At 35.6% G+C, this 10,910-nt stretch overlaps 1 long non-coding RNA gene across 3 annotated transcripts; it reads left to right on the top strand.

The window, feature by feature from the left end:
* Positions 1-898: 898 nt before the first annotated feature.
* Positions 899-4,594, top strand: LOC112198040. 3 transcript variants are annotated; one of them, XR_005810507.1, is made up of 7 exons: positions 899-1,190; positions 1,790-1,860; positions 1,956-2,020; positions 2,127-2,378; positions 2,516-2,649; positions 3,605-3,670; positions 4,378-4,594. It is a non-coding gene; the product is annotated as an uncharacterized LOC112198040 (long non-coding RNA). The 3 variants fall into 3 exon arrangements; XR_002935829.2 differs by having other exon boundaries at positions 901-1,190; positions 1,790-1,835; positions 1,930-2,020; positions 4,381-4,594; XR_002935827.2 differs by having other exon boundaries at positions 901-1,190; positions 1,790-1,835; positions 1,930-2,020.
* The last annotated feature ends 6,316 nt before the right edge of the window (positions 4,595-10,910 follow it).

The raw sequence follows: 10,910 nt of genomic DNA, 5'->3' as shown, positions 1-10,910 counted from the left end.
CCTTAATATATTCTCAAAAAAAAAAAATACCTTAATATAAAATTATAATAAAGAACAATATCTTATATATTAAAAATTGCAATGAGATGAATAAGGTGAAGATAAAAAAAATAAAGCGCAAAACTATACATAAATTAGTTTATCTCAATTTTGCAGAGGATAGTTGCGTTGCTCTAGGGGGAGAATCCTAGCTAGCCTACCACTTATAAATACTACTATGTGTGTGGAGAGAAGTTAAAGGTAATGGAGATATTTTTCATAAAACTATCATGTTTTCTACTATTTATTTTATTTTTATTCTTTTATTTTCTATTTTGCAATTTACTGTATTATATCTATTAATTAATTATATATTAGAGTTTTTTAATATATAAAGGTTAAATTGGTAAAAAAAAAAATCAATTTTGGACAACAAGCACTCTTCTCTTAATAATAATATAGATAATCTTACCAACCAGCAATATAATGTACAACATACTATATCTGACATGAATTCCAGTAAAATACAATTAACAGTTTATTTGAGTTTTGTTCAAAGCATGGAGAATACTTGGAACAAATGCAATTGATGTCTTATTCAATTAATATTTATAGCTAAGCTGAGAGAGTAATCGGGAGCAATTTGACAAAAGAGAGTTCCAGCATAGAAGAGAATTTGTGAAAAATTTATAAACTTCTAATTCTCAGTTAACTGTTCATCGGCTTAGTAACAGTGCCGGCTCGAGCCGAGTCGGTAATATGAAATGACGGTTTTACCCTCCATTCTTGGCTTAATTACGCTATTCTGTTTGACCTACGTATAAATACGTGTTGAACTGATGGACCCGATCATCTCTATCTCTTATTCGTTCTTGGCTGAGCTCTGCGCTTCCGGAGGTAGTGTAATTGTTGGGCGATAGGTTTTGCATGTCATCATTATGTTCGTTTCTGTTCGATTTAGCACTTATTTGTTGGGTTTTTGTGAAAGATTGTTGGGTATTTGTCTGATTTGGTGTTTTTGTGACAGATTCCTGCGTGTGTGACTGATTTGGGCGAGGAGAAGGAAGGCGATTCTGGAGGAAATGGGAGAAGAATTCACAACGAAAGCGAGCGATCAAATTTCCCAAAGACTAAGGGGCCGGGTACAAAAGAATCAGAGGAATTCAAAACGGCTTTCGGACCGCCCTTAACTAAAGACTCTGAGTGTGAAGGTTGGTTTTTTCATAGCATTAGTTATCAATTCGAGTCTTTTATGTGTTTCAGTTGGATATAACTTTGGGTTTCAGCTGATTGAATTAAATTTTTTCCCTTGGAGTAAGGATTAGGACGCTGATGAAGTTATTTGCTTTGTTTTTGCACTAAGTCATTAGATTTGATTCTGCATGTTGGGTCTCTACAACCTACTTATGAATGATTGTATTGTACCATTTGCTTTGTGAATAATCCAATTGATTTGTGAACTAATCATTTAGTGTTTGGACCAATCATCACTGTGGGATTAAGCCTCACTGTGGTAGTAAAATATATTCTCCTGCTGTATGGTTGGTGTCATTTTGTGTGCTTTTGCACTTCTAGGGATAATAATTGTACGATGTGCAACATAAATGTCAGAAAACTAAGCTATCTAATTACTTGAATTTCTCATATACAAAGAATATAAATTGTTAAGTTGGAAATATGTGCATTATGTGATACCTTTGATAAATATTTCAGTTGAAAGGAAACATGGACACAAGTACTTCAAGAAATGCTATGTCAATTTCTTTTCAGTTTCTTCACGGCTAATTGCCTTTTTGGGTTTTCTTTGCAGCTGAAAACTTGAAGGAAGGCCACCAAGTTGCAGGCTCTCACACAAAGTATGTTGTTCACAGTGACTAATGAGTATATTTTGTCACTAATTGGTTTCATTCTTTCAATTTTGTAATTGGCCAATTTCATATTGTGATTTAGCTGCTACCATTTGGATTTATATGAAGGCTAATGGTCAGTTACGAAGTTCGTTCGAGGACGATGATGTACTGGAGGATGCTATTGATGGAAAGTAAGTCTTTAATAACAATGGCTGAAATTTTATAGGATCATGCCTTCCCTGACTTCATATAAATTGAGCTATTATTACTAAACAATGTCATTCTTTTATTCTGTAGGAAGAGCACATTGAAATTGCCAAAGCCAAGAAGAAAGAAGTAGACTTGGCTTGAGGAAAAAATATTACTTACCACCAATTCATCATTATCAAGACTTGGCTGAGGAGTTCACAAGAAAGAAGGACTCGGTGTTTCACAAGAAATTTTCCAACTCCAATGATGATGATCATAGTGATTTGGATAAGAAGAGGAAGATGGTTTCCCTCAACTGCAAGAAAGAAAACTACATTTGAGTTTTTTCCTACTACTGAAGTAATTTTTTTGTACTGAAAATTTGTGTATTCAGTTTTTATGTGTCTTCCTTTTTTCCTGAACTTTGTACACATTACAGATCTTACCATGTCTTTTGTGTTCATTCAAACTTGAGCAATATTTGAATGGTTTCACAGGCACGAGGCTCCCCAAGAGGAATTTACAAATCTTACCATGTCACTGCTCATCTTCTTCCTCATCAGATGATAATACAAAACCAACCCACCAATCATTACACTCTGAGGGAAGGAGGGCTTTCTCTTAACATCAGGTTGGTGCTAACTTTTAACTTTCTCTTTTCTTTCAACTTACATAGTTGTGAAGATTACATTTTGTTTATTTCTTTATATTCAATTTCATGTGGCTAAAGGAAAAGGAATCTCCTTTTGATGTTGAACATAAATTGAGTTTGTTTGATATGTTCAACAAGACATTAACATTGATTTGGGTAATTGGTCAAGTTTTGATTGCTTTGTTGTCTTTTTGATGTTGATTAACAAAGCTTTTTCATCTTTGGGTTTCTCTGTACCGGTCTGAGTTTCTGAAAACAAGTTGGATGACTATGTAGATTATAATAGCTTTTAATCACTTTTATCCTAAGTTTTCTGTAAATGATTACCCTACTTCTTTTCTATGCTCTAGAGTCATTGCTGATCTTTTTCTTTGCGTCTTTCGGGTGACGCTAACTTTACGTTCTTTGGGGACTTTGAAGAAAAGAATAGAATTTAGCAGGGTAGAGGGAACCCAATCATAGTAACTGTTTATTTTTTCAGTTAGTAAGTTCACATTGATGGTACTGCTACATGTGAAATACATTGACATATCTAATATCCAAATGACTTCACTGATTTGTTCCAACTTGCCTACACAAAGTATTTCAATGACGTAGTAGCTTTGCAAACTCTCAGCCAAGCTTACATTTTTATTGATTATGAAATTTGGGTTTGTATTTAATTTTTAATTGTTTCATGGGAATTGCATAAAGATTTGTTAGAAATGCTTATATGATTGCTCAATTTAAGAAATATAGTTTAAGTTTTGTAATTTAGGGCTCAGCTGCAATTCTGCAATCTAAAACATTTGGTAGCTTAAAATCAAGATTTTCAATATAAGATAGATAAGCCCCTTTCATTTTAAAGCTAGGTTCTGTTTTTCTTTTGTCGCTATAGGGTCTGATGACTCTCGATCAATTTGTCTAATTTCTGTTTGGTATGATTTTGTTGCAGTTAGCTACCATTTGATTGGATCCAGTGGATTACTATTTGATAGAGAGCGCAAGGATTCCTCCACTGGTAATTTTTTTCATCAACAATGTTTGATTAGAGACCTAGCTTTTTTCGTTTGATTAGGTAAAGATTTGATTTAACAACATATATGTTCCCAACAGGAGGCATTCCATTTTAGCAACTGGGTTGTCATATAGTTTTATAGGCATTGCAATGATTATTTTCATTGAGATATATAGTACCAAGTACAGCAACTTTCAGCATCCTTATCTTTACGGACATGCATGTTCGATGATCAGAACTGGGTTATGGGAAAAAATGGCCTGCCAAATAATACTCCTTCCTCTGTTTGATGACCAATTTAGAAATGTGTTATCACTTCAAACATAATTAATGGAATAAAGAATGATTAAGAAATAGAGAATTGAATAGTCATAGAGATTGAATAGAAGCACACGGACATAGTAAGTTAGAGATTTTAAAAAGCATAATGAAGAAAGTGAAAACAGCCCAAAATATGAAGAGCCAAAGCTAAGATCCGGAAATTGAGGCCTCTTTAGAAGACTATGTTAGTTGGGTTTTGATTACTTTAAATTTTATGGCACAGTACTTGCTTTGAACTAGCTATTTTTCTCATTTTTTTTTCCCTTTTTTTTTTGGGTTAGTGAGAATGTTTGTGACTTCGTGGTGCTAATTGCTCTGTTCTGTGTTCAAGTTTGTTTCTTTTTCTCATGAGAATTTAGTATGAGAATTGATTTTGTTTGAATTTGCAGTAGACCGGTGATTGAGCGAAGGAGAAAATAACGGCTTTGGGTCTGTTTGTGATTGGAATTATCTACCTGTTAATTCAGAGGTTGAATCGATCAATGCCTCGACGTGACATGAGCATCAAAGCATTCATCATTAGCAAGCAAGCAATCCCGTGCCATCGTCGGTTTACACTTTGGACTTACAATTGTAGAAATTTAAATCCTGAATTTGAAAAAAAAATTGTTGGTAATATAATCATTTTGTATTTTTTTTTAACAAATATATAGTAAATGAAAAAAAATTTGGAGTGAGAGATTCATGGCGTTCCTCCTACTTATTAATCCACATACTTATTAATAATTATTATAAAATAACTCCAGAATCTTCTAAAGTTTTAGATTTTGTTCCAAAACCCTCAGCAATGCGCGGGCAACAAATTCTAGTTTCATAAGATTTTAACATGAAATTAAAGAGATTTCGTAGTAAGATGCGGTGGAGCATGGTGTAACTTAGGGGTTGCCGTCAACTACTGATGAGATTGATTGACTGAGACTTTATAAAGAATCGAGAGAGACAATGAGCATCATTTCATAATTATGATGCTGATTCGCTGAGAAAGACAATGAGGAAGCCAAAAAGAATCGAGAGAGACACGAAGAAAGTCAAATAGAAAAAGAATTCGAGTTAAACCCTAAATTGGAAATTTTGGATATTGCAAATGGGAACAAAGTAAACTTGAAATATATATAGAGTGAGAAGAAAATGTAGGGTGACCAAAATAATTAGCAAGATGGCAATAGCCGCATCCAAAAAAATTAAACTAATAGAAAATTCGATTAACTCTTTGGTGTCTCTCTAATTGTTGACCAAGAATAAACAAACCAATAATGCTTTCTAAATTCTAGTAATAACGAAGAACAGAACATAATCAAAAGCTAGTCAAAAAATTGGTGTTCACAAGGAGTTGGGATCTCAAGCAGTTTGCCAACATCGATCGTAACACGAATTTGTTTAACAATCTAATTAGATATCATTTCCACCTAGAGTACTCATATAATATTGACAATTTTACCAGGTGCAAAGCCAAGGAGAACAAGCCGAGTGCAGGATGTGATAGCCATGGGGGAGAGCTTGGTCTTCTTCCTTCCCAAATATCTATGGATATATGGTTTGGAATTAGGGTTCCATTTATGGGTGAATAGAAAATGAAAATTAGGAAGGTACATTTTGGTGCAGAGAACTAGATTATTCTGAGGGTGGAAATGAATACCTCTTTATTGCATTGTTCATTCTTTTAGAAGAAACAGCCTATTGGATTTTCTTCTCCTTCTCTGTTGGATTTGCTACAGCATCTAATTTGGGGTTGCATATAATTCTAGATTGCTTAATTACCTGTATGGATAACATTTAGGGTCATTGATCCAAAGCACCAAAATTAACAAAAATTATCCCACTTACCCCAGCAACAGTTTTTTATTCCCACTAACCCAATTATAAATGAAATGACAGCTTTACCCTTAGCAGAATTAAGAAATCACAACCACTGCCACTCATCTCTTTTATCTGCAGATGCGATCTCCTCTCTCTCTCTCTCTCTCCCCCCTCCGGAAGGCGCCGACCCGTAGAACTCCATCATCGCCGGCGAGGCCACCAACGGCTTCCTCTCACCGGATCCTTCCTTGGAGGATATGACAAGGCCCAGCCCCGATCCGAACCCGACACCTCCGATTCCGATCGAGATCAGAAGCTTAATCTCCGTCTCCGCCGAGATCGAGCTTGTCCTGGCTTACTTAATTGGCTTCTGTCATCTTTTCCAAACACTGCTTAGTTGCAGAAAGGTGAAAACCAACGTTTTATATCTATCTATATCCTAGTACAAGCAAGAAGAAGAAGAACGAGATCGAAAGTAGATGAATTACTGTATTCTTTTCGCCAGTGTTCGAAATAGGGGAAGAGGCTGGAAGTGTAGTTGTGGGCTACAAATTCAGAGTGATTTGGAGACTTCTGAGCTTGGAGTTGGATTTTCTGCATCGATCTCAGCGAGATTCCTATATAGTAAAGAAGTTGTAGGGCCTTTGATGCCTTGCATTTGGAGCTTCCTTCGGAGCCTCACGGACTTCAGCCAGACTATGTTCTAGAGATGAAGAAAGAAGCCAACCAATCTAAAAAAAACTAGGGAGGAAACGATTCTGAAATGAAGAGAGAGCTCCATTATTTTCTCTCTCTGAGCATTGGGTTTCTAGCTAGCCAGGTAGAGTAGTGATATTTAATTATTTATAGCAACTGAACAAGAGTGGCTTTATATTCATATATAATACTCTAGTGTAAAAGTTACTCCGGGTTACAATGTTATCTATATAAGACTTCCCGCAACTTTTAAAATGTTGTGTTTCAGACTATAAATTGTTATATATTAGTTAGGTAACCCATATCAAGTTAATTAAAGGTCTATTGGGGGGCAATAGACGTCTATTGGGGGACAATAAATATTTTGAATTGATGTAATCTCCTCTTTTTTTTCCTTAATTAAAATTTTATTTGTTTAATTTTAGAGAGATTAGTTCTTATTTCGGAAACCGAAAGTTCTATTGGGGGGCAGTAGACGGCTATTGAGGGGCAATAGAAGTTTTGAATTGATGTAATCTCCTTGTTTTTTTTCTGTAATCAAAGTTTTATTTGTCTAAATTTAGGGAGATTAGTTCTCATTCTGGCAACTGAAAGTCCTATTGGGGGGCAATAGGCTTCTATTGGGGGGCAATACATGGTTGATAGTCGTCAATTGGGGGGCAATATATGGCTGATAGTCGTCTATTGGAGGGTAATAGACGTCTATTAGGGGGCAATAGACTATTGGGGCAATATACGTCTATTGGGGGGCAATAGAGGTTTATTGCCCATCTACTAGGGGGCAATAGATGTCTATTGGGGGCAAAAAAAACTTTCCGGTGAGATTTTCAGCAAATTCCGGTGGGCGGCAGTAGGTGACCGGAATCCGGCGAACGTTGGCCGGAATCCGGCTCCGGTGAAGTCTCCCATGGTTTCTCTCTCTTCTATTTTCTCTCTCTCTCTCTCTCTCTCTCTCTCTCTCTCTCTCTCTCTCTCTCTCTCTCTCTCTCTCTCTCTCTAAGTAATAAAGGGGTGAGGGTAAAATGGTATTAAAAAAAAATTAAAAACAAAAAAAAAGGTATTAGGGAAGACTCCCTTAGAGTGTATTGGGTAAGAGATAATTAAAAAAACTTAATGGGGTAAGTGGGAAAAAAATCCCTAGAAATGGGGTAAATGGACAAAATCCCTAACATTTAATTAATAGCTACATGTATTCAGAATGACAATAGTACTGTAAAACATGAAAGTGTTTCCAAGTAACCGTTCTGACATTAATTAAATGGAAAATGTCCAAATACCTTAATTTTAGGGAAATTAATCCCGTTACCCCACTAAATTTATGGATTTCTCCATCACCCATAAGATAATTGATTTTGTTCCTAAAAGGATCTTCTTTTATTTTGTTTTTTGTTTATTTTTAGAATATTTTGCCCTCTTCTCCTTTGTCACAAGAGAAAAAGTGGGGGAGAGAGAGTGAGGTCACCGGAGACTTTACCGGAATCTCATCGAAACTTTGCCGGAATTTGCGATAACCTCCCCGAATGTCGCCGGACTTTGTTGGAACTTCGCAAGACCCTCGTTGGAGGTCTCTGGATATCACCAAAGAGATCGCTGGAGGTCCACGGGGAAGTTGTCGGAAATGAAGGAGGTTTATTGACCCCTAATAAAAGTTAAAAGTTGGGGAGTGAAATTCACACTCCCCATTTTACAGTCCACACTCTATGTTTCGAAGTATATGTGGTTTGAAGTCTACCACATATGAACCCATGAGCATTTATGATGATAATGCAGCATTGAGCAAATTAAGTAAGGTTACACCAAGGGCAGCAACACCAAGCATATATCGCCTAAATTCGTTTACAACCAGCAACAACAAACTCTCCTCAAGATCAAAGTAAATCAAGTTAGATCTAAGAACAATGTGGCAGACTTATTTACTAAGTCATCGTCCAAATCCACATTCGAGAAGCGTGTGAAAGGCATTGGTTTATGGAATTGTAGCAATCAGGGGGAGATGCCGACATCAAAGGGAGGATTTGATGTCTACATTCTTAATATCAAAATGTGACTCATTGGATTTTTGTTACTCAGCAAGGTTTTAATGAAGCAAGGTGAGAAGCACCGATGTTTGGACAACACAATGGGAAGTGTTGAAGGAAACCCATATTATGTGTGCTTGGCCCAAACAGGTTTTTTTTTTCTAGTTGTAAGAGAGTAGAATATTCTAAATCTCATCATCCGTATTTGATTAGGATATTGTACTCTAAGATATTGTACATGTAATCCTCTATATAAATATGTCCCTATTATCAATGAAAATGTCTCAGTATTCTCTAGAATTCTATTTTCCTTAAACAACTTCTTTCTCCAAGTTGTCTTTTTTAAGTCTTTATTTTACAACTTAAAAATGGTTGTCCAATAATAGTTTATAATTATTGGATTCTAATATGTGGATCTAATTCTTTTATGCACTATTTTGATTTTTTTTATTCATAAAATTGGGATTCTATATTGAAAATTTTGGCATCCTAAGACTCAAAGTTAAAACAAAAGACTCTAAAACTAACCAAAAACCAAACAAAATTTTTTATTTTTTTGACATTTTTTTCTTTTTTTGTTCTTTTTAATCAACTGAAGAAAAAAAATTCTGAAATAAAGGTGTAAACCAAGCCCACAATTAGAATCTACATTGTCCTCAATGTACGAAAAAAAAAATATGGTATATAGACCCTAAATATGGGGGCTACGAAAATAAGGGAAGGGTAAAATAAACAAAGACACAAGTACAATTCAACCTAAGCAAGTGAAGGGATAAAAATGTCAAACTCTCGTTGATGGCTCTTCCACAGCTTCCGTTGAAATGGGTTGTCTCTCATGCAACACTTAATATTTTTATATACTAATAAATGAGGTTTCTTGATTTACCTTTTTATTTTTTTCAGCCTTTTAGGGATTCTATATTGAAGTCCATGTCTAGAGATACTCAAACCTTAGTGTCCACTTTTCATGTTATTTCATTCAAGTGTTTTCATCGTAAACAGTCTCTGAAGTTTGGTTCATTCAACATTTTAGTCCTCAACATTCTAAACTATTACAATGGTACCTCAAAATTAATGTACGACATATTTTTGGTACCCTCCATTAATAACACTGCTAACTCTTCCTTTTTGCCAAGGGCATTTTCATCTTGCCCTCTCTCATATCCTAATTACTTCATCACATTTTGCATATACTAGTACTATTTATGCTTTGCATTTTTCTTATTTTTAGTTAGTGATCGGCGACTAATGATCTTGATCAAGATGATGATGGGTTTTCTGGAGGGGAAAAACATAGGGCAAGATGAAAATACCCTTGAAGAATGGAGACGTTAACGGTGTTATTAACAAAGGGTACTAAAAGTATGTCGAAGATTAATTTTAAGTTATCAATGTGAAAGTTTTAGAATGTTGGGAACCAAAGTGTCAAATGACCCAAACTTCAAGGAGTGTTTGTGACGTTTACTCTTCATTTAAACATACTTCGCTTGGCAAACTTTATTGCTAATACTTTAATCAAGAGTGATTATGAATTACGAGATAGTAGGATTGGGAAAATAGTCTCCCCTTGATAAGTATAATTGTATTTGTAGGGATAGTTGCTCTGGATATTTCTCTTATTAGAGATTTTATATCAAAAATATCAATTCTGCTCAAGGTACAGGTATTACGCCCCCCCCCCCCCCCCCCCCCCCCCCGTTGCAACAAAATATTATTAATAATAACATGGGCGTGGGGATGAGCCTCCCAGCTTGACTGGGTTCCAAAGCCAATTTACTCAAACAAAAAAATCATTTTAAGAGATTATGAGGAACAAGTGGATTTCAGCCACATTTTAAATTCAAATGCTAAAATTATAACAACCTACAACTGTATATTTATTCTTGGATAATTTTTAACAACAGCCCCTGACAAATGGGTGACTCAGAAGTTCGGTACATTTTCTTTCAAACAAATCAAAACGGTACATGAACTTGTAATCTCGACCGAAAATATGTACATGTTGTTACATCCACCATTAGTCAATCTAATTTTGGTCAAATTTGTAAGGATAAATCCGTATACTCAATGATTGATAAAAAATAAAAATAAAAATAAAAACAAATATTCAATGTTCTCCACCAACTCCGACGATCCAAAAGGCACCGAGCTCCACCGACTTCTTTTTTCCTACTGCACCAGCTGGCAAGCCATACTCTACTTCACCATGGCTGTGATCGTCGCTGCTGTCGTAATCTCCATGACCCTCCCTTCCAAACTCACAGCCAGAATCCTCGATCCACCGCACCCATCAACCACTTCATCTCTCTCTTTTTCCTCAAGAACTCTCTAGGCCTCTGACTTCACCATCACCTAACCCTCTCCGCTTCCTCTGATCCTAGAAAACCTGAATTCCACCTCTATAAAATGAC

The sequence above is a fragment of the Rosa chinensis genome, chromosome 4 (assembly GCF_002994745.2).
Source record: "Rosa chinensis cultivar Old Blush chromosome 4, RchiOBHm-V2, whole genome shotgun sequence".
In the NCBI taxonomy this organism is placed as follows: Eukaryota; Viridiplantae; Streptophyta; class Magnoliopsida; order Rosales; family Rosaceae; genus Rosa; species Rosa chinensis.
Note: the sequence above shows the minus strand (reverse complement) of the source record. Positions and strands in the feature narration are given on the sequence as shown.